Raw genomic sequence first — 9,817 nt, 5'->3', positions numbered from 1 at the left:
GTGTATCTATCCTATGCTTGCAGCTGTCCGCATTTACCTCGTGTACTCTCCCCTGATTGGTTAAAGTGTATATAAGCCTGGTGGGTGGGAGAGTAGGGAGGCAGAAGCAGAAGAAGCGGCGGAGGCGGAGGCTGAAGCTGAGCTGGAAGCTGGGAGTGCGCGGAAGCTGGGAGTAAGAAGAAGCCGAGAGAAGAGAAGCTGGAAGTGCGCGGAAGCTGGGAGTAAGAAGAAGCCGAGAGAAGAGAAGCTGAGAGTGCGTGGAAGCTGGGAGTAAGAGAAGTGTAGGAGAGGGACTGTGCATAATAAACTTCCAAAGCTTCAGACGTTTGTCGTGTCTCTCTCTGCGGGCAGAGGGAGCGCGATAACTGGTGCTGAAACCCGGGACATGAAGGGAAGATGAAGGCCTTATAAAAGAAAACAAGGTAAGATATTTGAAAAATTTTTTTTGTATACAAGTTAAACCGGTTATAAAAAAGTTAAAGGGTATCAGGATACGCTATCAGCGGTCCTGGGGACACGCGGAGTGCGGTCCGGTCGAAAGGTATGGGACGCGCCATCAGCGGTCCTGACGCTTAGAACGCGGGTTAAAAGGTATCGGGATTCTGACGCGTAGAACGCGGGTCAAAAGGTATTGGGATACGCCATCAGCGGTCCTGACGCGTAGAACGCGGGCTAAACGGTATCGGGATGCGCCGTCGGCGGTCCTGACGCGTGGAACGTGGTCTAATTAAAGTGAAAGTAGAAACACGTTTGAAGCGGTCCAATTAGGGTGTAGGTAGTACGTGAAAAGCCGCTATAAAAATTCTAATGCACACTTGATAGTTTTCCTTTCAGTAATCTCATTGCTCCTGGCAGCTAGGCCACTGTTTGTTATTGCAACTGCCATAACTAAAGCCATTCAAATTAGTAACAATGGGGTCTGAATGCAGCAACCCCTCAGGGAGCTATTAAAAAACCATGGGACGCCATTGAGGGAAAAAACAGCTAAAGTAAGAAAAGCTGCTCAGTGTGCCACAAGGGGGATCTTCACGAACAGGATCTAATAGTAACAGAAAAGAACTCTTAAAGAGAATAAAGTGAGGAAAAATTGAGTGGTGGTGACCTAGAAAATAATTGCTCATAAAATCTAAGAACAAGGGAAAAAAAGGAACTAAGTCTAACACAAAGAACCCCCAAAAGGAATAACCAAGTGGTAGTGAAAACTTAAGAACAAGGGGAAAAGGTAGGAGAAACCTAAGCCTAATAAAAAGAGCTTCAAAATTTGTAGAACCTGCCCGTATTTGAGGAGCAAATGGAGATACCATCAACCATTAGAAAAACTTTAAAGAGGCAGTTAAGACTATTGGAGACAGCTATGCAGAGCAGTGTTATCTGGAGGACAATGTCTAATTGGAGAAGCTCAGTAGCAAGAAATAGCTGTTGAAACTGCTTGCAGAAACATAGTGGCAAGGTTTCCCGATAGAAATGTTGAGATGAGAAGGCCAATACGTTTCAATAGATGCACAAAATCAGCAGCAAGGAGATAATGCCCTAACAAAAGATAAGAGATAACTATAGTAAAATCTGTTACACCTTATGCCCCAGGGCTATGTCCAAGATGCAGAAGAGGAAGTCATTGGAATAGTGCCTGTCAGCCTATTAGAGATAGGGAGGATAATTTCCTAGGGTTGAATCCTAAACTTCAAAAAAATGGGAGACAGGGCCCTCCCCGGGGCCCGCAACAAATATACGGGATATTCAACAAGTTCCCCGACGGTGGTATCCTCCCACAGAGAAGGGGAGCTCAGAGCCACCTCAGGAAGTGCCGGATTGGACATCTGTGCCACCTCCAGACTCATAGTAACCCCAGATATGGGGGTGCAGATGATTGATACTGATTGGCATGAAAAAATCCCACAGAACAGTGTAGGACTATTACTAGGTAGAGGTTCCTCAACACTAAAAGGACTTATAGTACACCCAGGGGTTATTGATCCTGATTTCACTGGACAAATAAAAGCCTTGGTCTCTTCACCAAAAGGAATTACGGTCATCTCTCCAGGGGATCGCATTGCACAAATGCTTATATTGCCCAGTCGACATTCTTTGTGGCCCAGTAAAATTACAAATAAAAGACAAGGAGGTTTTGGATCAACAGGAACCACTTTAATAAACCTTACTATGGATATGGGACAGAGGCCCCTCCTAAAATTAAAAGTGGGAAATATGGAATTTACAGGTTTATTAGATACGGGAGCAGACAAAAGTATTATTAGCACAATGGTCTGGCCAAAGCACTGGCCATTGATCACAGCAGCTCAGAGCTTGGGAGGCTTAGGAGTAGCAGAAAACCCCAATCAAAGTGCTTCCTCATTATCGTGGAAAGATACAGAGGGACACACAGGAATATTTCAGCCATATGTCTGTAATGTTCCTATTAGCCTATGGGGACGAGACGTCCTGCAGCAAATGGATATGAAACTCACCACTGATCAGACTTACCAAGGGACTCCTGTAAGAAATATGTTACAAAATATGAACTATGATGATAAAAAAGCATTAGGAAGACATAGTCAAGGATCTACCCAACCACTGCCTTTACTTCCACCAAAAAATGATTCTCAGTGGATTGGGTTTTTCCTAGGGGCCACTGATAAACCATCAATCCCTATAATATGGAAAGATGATAAGCCTCGCTGGATTCCACAGTGGCCCCTAACAAAAGAGAAGCTAGAGGCAGCTCATAAGTTAGTACAAGAGCAGGTACAAGCAGGTCATTTACAACATTCTATCTCTCCTTGGAATACTCCAATATTCTTAACAAAGAAAAAATCAGGAAAATGGAGGTTATTACATGATTTAAGAGCCATAAACGAACAAATGTACCCTATGGGACCCATCCAATGTGGACTCCCTCTTGTCACTGCACTACCAAAAAATTGGCCTACTATTATTCTGGATTTAAAAGATTGCTTTTTCTCTATACCCTTACACAAAAATGATTGTTGGAGATTTGCTTTTACTTTGCCCTCTCTTAATCACACTCAGCCTGACCAGAGATTCGAATGGACCGTGTTGCCTCAAGGTATGGCTAACAGTCCTACTATATGTCAAATATACGTAGATAAAGCATTAACAACTACTAGACAAAAGTTTAAGAGATTGTTGATTTATCATTATATGGATGACATACTTATTTGCCATCCAGAAAAAGAAGTTTTGTTAGAAGCATTACAATTTATAACTCAAGCATTAGAAAAGAGAGGACTAACGATAGCTCCTGAAAAATTACAATTAGAGGAGATCCAAGAATATCTGGGTACAAGGCTCACTGCTACTAGTCAGACCAACAAGGTTGACCATCAGGACAGATCAATTGAATACCTTGAACGATTTTCAGAAACTCTTAGGTGACATTAACTGGATCAGATCCTATTTAAAATTATCCACAGGGGAATTAAAACCTTTATTCGATATATTAAAAGGTAATCCTGACTTGAATTCCCCTAGGAAACTTACTCCCGAAGCACGGATATCCTTACAGCTAGTAGAGAATAGACTTCAGCAGTGTTACGTTGATCGTTGTGATCCTACTCAACCATTAAGTTTAATCATAATCTCAGAGAAGCATACCCCTTTTGGCATAGTTTGGCAAGGAGGACCTCTGCAAAGTATAAATCTCCCTAGCTCTCCGGCTAAAACATTGCAATCATATCCCCAAGCTATTGCTCAGGTAATATTCAAGGGAATAGAATCTTGCATTACTGTTTTTGGAATCCATCCGTCTATTATTATAACTCCTTATTCCACTCAGCAAATTAAATGGCTAATTAATAATGATGATGATTGGTCAGTATTATATTGTTCCACTTCAGCTCAGTTCGATAACCATTATCCCCAACATCCCTGGATTCAATTCTGTAAAAATACTCCCATAGTTTTTCCAAAAGTGACTAGTGTCCAGCCTCTTAAAGACTGTGTAACCATTCTTACTGATGGCTCCAAAAATGGAGTAGGTGCAGTACTTATCAGTAAACAACTTCACACCATAATAGTTCCACCCAACTCCGCACAGGTTACTGAACTTGCAGCTGTAATATTAGCCTTTAAATTAGCAGATAATCAGCCATTCAATCTTCTATCTGATAGCTTATATATCGTTAACGCTTTACAGGTACCCCTTGAAACGGTACCCCATATTTCTTCCATGTCCACGGTAGCTTCTTATTTTACTACGCTACAAAACCTTATCCTACAGCGTAAACATCTATTCTATGTAGGACATATTAGAGCTCATTCTAATTTACCAGGATCTTTGGCCAATGCTAATGACTTGGTAGATATGGCCACCAAATTGATCTTTGTTTTTTCCATAGAGGAACAAGCAAAACTCTTTCATGAAAAATTCCATGTAAATTCCACTACTTTGAGCAGAAAATTTCCTATATCTAAATGTATGGCTTGACAAATAGTAAAAAATTGTCAACATTGTGCTCCTTTAATCCCAGTACAATCCTTTGGAGTTAACCCCAGGGGACTGCTGCCTGGTCATATTTGGCAGATGGATGTAACCCATATTTCTGAATTTGGTACTGTTAAGTATGTACATGTGTCAGTAGACACTGCTTCAGGGGTCATTATGGCTTCCGCTCATTCTGGAGAAAAGGTAAAAGATGTCATTCAACACTGCCTACAAGCATTTGCTGGCTGGGGCATACCTAAAGTTATTAAAACAGATAGTGGTCCTGCTTATACTTCCAAAAGCTTCCGGTTGTTTTTACAAACATTTAACATCCAATCAGTCACTGGCATCCCCTATAATCCTCAGGGACAGGGCATTGTGGAAAGAGCACATCTTACTTTAAAAAATTGTCTAAATAAACAAAAAGGGAGAATAGGAGCCTCCTACAAGTCTCCTAAAGATAAACTTAATTTAGTTCTTTTCATTCTAAATTTCTTAACTCTGGATAGGGATGGCCATTCTGCAGCTGATCGACATTATAATCCCCATAATACTCCTCAAGTATGGGCAAAATGGAAAGATATCCTGACAGGTTGTTGGAAAGGACCGGATCCAGTCCTTCATTGGGTCCGAGGGTCTGTTTGTATTTTCCCACAGGATCAACAGACTCCAGTCTGGATTCCAGAAAGGCTAATCAGAGTTTTACAGCATGCAAGTGATGCTGCTCCTCCTCGCAATGGCGAGTCTGAGCCTTCCTCCAATAACAAAAACTCAGACGGAAAGGCAAACCCGCAACCTATGGGCCATTGTTAGCTTGGCCATATTTTTCACTTCTAACTAACACATTTTTTATCCTTCCTTTTCTTGCTTTTCACCAATTCCTCTACAAGCCTGTCAATTCTACTGATGATTTTTCAGGTCGTGCTGTTTTTGGTGACAAGGATATCTCTAGTCTTTCTTTGCTTTAACAGGAGGAATTTCTGCACTTTGCCGTTGGAATCATACTACAAATCAGACCCAGAGTAGAGCAACTCGTTCTGCTGACCCCAGCTGTAATATTGCTTTTCCTCCCACGTCAGCTTGTGTATTTCCTCCCTTTTATGTTTCTACCAACTAACATTTCTAATAACACCTCTTAACTGTTCACTAACCGTGTGCTATCTCTCACAATGCTGGAATGGTTCTTTTGCCACCCGTGCAATTTGCACATTTCTATCTTCCTACCAGTCCTAGTTTCTGTTGCAGATGTAGAATTGCCAGCGCTATTGTCGAGAAGCAGGAGAGGCTTTGACATTGCAACAGCCGTGATCACTGCCATCACAGTCCTTGCAGTAGCAGCATTGACACAACCATAACAACGATCATTTGGCCGAGAATGCAGCTGCAGCCTTGCAGACCATAGAGACTCTATCAGAGAGTGGACTCATTATAAGAACAAGTGGATACCTTCCAAGAACTTTTGGGACTGGGATGCGTTTATTCCCTGAGAGCTGTTTGTGTTGCCCAATATACTTCTGGGACATATATTGTTTCTGTACTTAATATGGCTATATGGTTTTTCTTCTGTTTATAGATTTGTCAAACAGCGGGCAGGCTTAGGAGCTATGGTGGTACTCCTCTGCCTTGGCCCTCCTTCTCTTCATTCGTTTTGGCATGCATCTACGAGCTAGCCAATAGAGAGATCAAATTATCTTTCATCAGGCCATGACCGCCCTAAAGGCCGACAGCCCCCCATTAGTATGGCTCTTGATGCTGGACCGGTAGTCAAAGACGGGTAATGAAGGAGGTGGCTGTGTACCAACCTAAGACAGGAGCTGCAGCATGCTCTGCAGGCTCTGATGACGGGTAAGGACATATGCTGACCACTCAGCCTAAGACAGACACGGTCCCGAGCCTTAGTTTAATAGTAAAGAAGGGGGATCTGTCGGGGTTTCCAGGACCCCCAGCCTTGGGCATGGTCAAGATGGCACCTGACGCTGAGCCAAAAGCGGCCAACTATACAGTAAACAACCAGCGAATTCCAATGATTGGCTAGTTAACGATGTGACTAGAGCATGCCCCCCTTGTGTATCTATCCTATGCTTGCAGCTGTCCGCGTTTACCTCGTGTACTCTCCCCTGATTGGTTAAAGTGTATATAAGCCTGGTGGGTGGGAGAGTAGGGAGGCAGAAGCGGAAGAAGCGGCGGAGGCGGAGGCTGAAGCTGAGCTGGAAGCTGGAAGTGCGCGGAACCTGGGAGTAAGAAGAAGCCGAGAGAAGAGAAGCTGAGAGTGCGTGGAAGCTGGGAGTAAGAGAAGTGTAGGAGAGGGACTGTGCATAATAAACTTCCAAAGCTTCAGACGTTTGTCGTGTCTCTCTCTGCGGGCAGAGGGAGCGCGATAGATAAGATCTCTGAGATAACAAAACAAGCTGACTACACATTCCCTTTCACCTCCTCTCTCTAACTGCCACTTTTTAAAATCTTTACTCTTTCATTAGAAAATGATCTATAGGTGAAAGAAGTTAAATGTAAAATGTATTGAATAGTTCATTTATTTCCATAATACTTATTGAGCAATTATCATGTGACAATCACTGATCTAAATATTGGGGGTTATAGGAGGGCAGAACCAAAAGAATGACAAAAGCATCCCTTACATTCATGGAGTTTCTATATTCAAAGAACTTTTCGTTATCTTGCCTCAAGTTCAAAGTATTTTTTTCTGTCTATCAAGAATTCGAAGACAATTGCTCTTATAAGTACCTTTATTAGCCTTTGGAAGACATACCTATATGCCAGAGGGGAAGGTTGAGTTGGGACAGAGTGAGAATCTGACCTGTGAGGCAGATATGCCCAAGGTCCAGCTCCTCTTAAAACCCCTGGGTGGCCAATACAAATTAAGAGATGGGACCCTGGCCTTGGTATTCCAGCATCTTACAATCGTTGGTCATAATCTCGGACAAGGCAATTCCAGGCAGGTAAGAGCAGTTTCCTCAAGAGTAATGCAGTTGGTGGTCGCAAGGTCTGGAGATGAACGCCTTCAACCAGAGAGGACCTGGTTGAAGTACCACAGCATATGCTGCCTCAGTCTCAAAAGTAGGAGAAATATACTTCAAATACATATCCTGTATGTTAGTAATCCAAAGGAGCATCCATATCTGTATACCTTTTTATTTACTGTCTGCTGCATAAATTAGAAGAAGTAACCCATTCCTTAGAATTTGAAGGCTATGTATCAAATATTTTGCATGTTCTCTAACAAATTTTAATTTTCAAAGAATAATATTTCATTTGGAAATGGAATAATTCTAACTCAGTTGAAATTTCCATTCTATTTCCTAGACCAGCACTATGCTTACGTTACATTCTGTGAGAAGTGGGATAAGAAAATACCTTATTTTCCTTAAAATATAATACATATACCAAATATTGAAACATATCCTTGAATTAACACTGTTAGTTTTAATCAGTAAAAGAGGGAAAGAAGGATGGCAATACAAAACAGGTTTTAACATAAATAGAGCCTACTTGAAATACTTTTACATTTTGATAATAAAACGTCCTGATTTTGTAAATTCAGTTTCTTTTCTGTGTTTATAGAAAAGTGGCTTGATGAATGTGGGACATAAAAATTCATTGTTATCCAACATCATTCCAATATTTTAGGTATTTTCCATATTTTCTCAGTTAATATAAAACTCATGTTTGTTTCTTTTCTAAAGAAGTTTTTTTTCATTTTCTATTTTCCTTGTTCTTTTTAGGTATACATTGCAGTAGAGTATATTTTGACATATAGTGTATACATGGAGTGTAACATTCTAATTAGGATCCCATTCTTCTTGTGCATGATGTGAAGTTTCACTGGTGGTGTATTCATATATGATGAAAAAGAGTAAAGTGTTATTTTAGAAAGGCTAGGCATTATTTAAAAGAAATATTGAAGGTGTGTTCTTCATGATTTACTGAGAAGTATTTTTTTTTTTTAATACAATTAGGAAAGAGTTTTTGTTTTTGGGTTTTTTTTATTTGTTTGGTTGGTTGGTTTTTTGTTTTGTTTGGTGCTGTCGAATGAACCCAAGGCCTCAAATATTCTTCACATGCTCTCTGCTTCTGAGCTACAGCACAAACCTCATAGGAATTGGTTTTAACTGATTTTTGGTTCTTAATCCTAATTTATTATTTTTCTTTCTGTTATTAAGTGTTTCTGATTTCAGCTTTTCCGATCATTTCCCCTCAATGGATTTCCCTCAGTTTGTTCCTTTGGGAACAGCAGCCCATTCACTTCTTTACCAGTGCAGAGGATTTACCTGACAGGTGTCCAACTCAACATGAGCCCAGTCATAGGGAGGCTGTTTGAGTCTCTTGAGAGCCTTGCCACCTGCTGAATATATGTAGGTGAGAGGAATTTCAAAGTATAAACACAAGTGAAAACATACTGGGTTATTTTGTGTGGACTCCTGAAATTCGTTTAATCATTGGCTAGTTTTGTGCCATTAGAAAAATTTATTAGGAATGAAGTCTACCAAGCATTTGATTTTTTAAAAATTTGTTCTATATAGTTATTCATGATAGTAGAATGCATTTTGATTCATCATACATAAATGGAGTATAACTTCTCATTCTTTTGAATGTACATGATGTAGGATCATACTGGTCATGTAATCATATATGTACGTAGGTTATTAATGTCTGATTCATTCTACTGTCCTTCCTGTGCCCATACCACTTCCTTCCTTTTACTCCCCACTGCCTATTCCATAGTAACCTCTATTCTTCCCTGGCCCCCATCCCATTATTGTGAATTAGAATCTGCATGTCAGAGAAAACATTTGGCCTTTGATTTTGGGATTGTTTTATTTTGTTTAGCATGATAGTCTCCAGCTCCATTCATTTACTGGAAAATGTCATGGTTTTATTCTTCTTTAAGGCTGAGTAATAATGCATTATGTATATATTCCACATTTTCTTTATCCATTCATCTGTTGAAGGGTATCTAGATTGGTTTCATAATTCAGCTATTGTGAGTTGAGCTGCTATAAACATTGATGTGGCTGTGTCACTGTAGTATGCTGTTTTTAAGTTCTTTGGCTATAAACTGGGGATGGGATAGCTGGGTCAAATGGTGGTTCCATTCCAAGTTTTCTGAGAAATCTCCATCCTGCTTTCCATAGTGATCTCAACAGTTTGCATTCCCACCAGCAGTGTATGTGTGTATCTTTTGCCCCATAGCCTCATCATTTGTTGTTGATTGAATTCTTGATAATTGCCATTCTGACTGGAGCAAGATGAAATCTTAGGGTACTTTTGATTTGCATTTCTCTAATTGCTAGAGATGTTGAACATTTTTTCATAAATTTGTTGATCAAATGTATTTCTTCTTCTGTGAAGTATCTATTC

The sequence above is a fragment of the Sciurus carolinensis genome, chromosome 12 (genome assembly GCF_902686445.1).
Source record: "Sciurus carolinensis chromosome 12, mSciCar1.2, whole genome shotgun sequence".
Lineage (NCBI taxonomy): Eukaryota > Metazoa > Chordata > Mammalia > Rodentia > Sciuridae > Sciurus > Sciurus carolinensis.
This window is presented reverse-complemented; position numbering follows the sequence as displayed.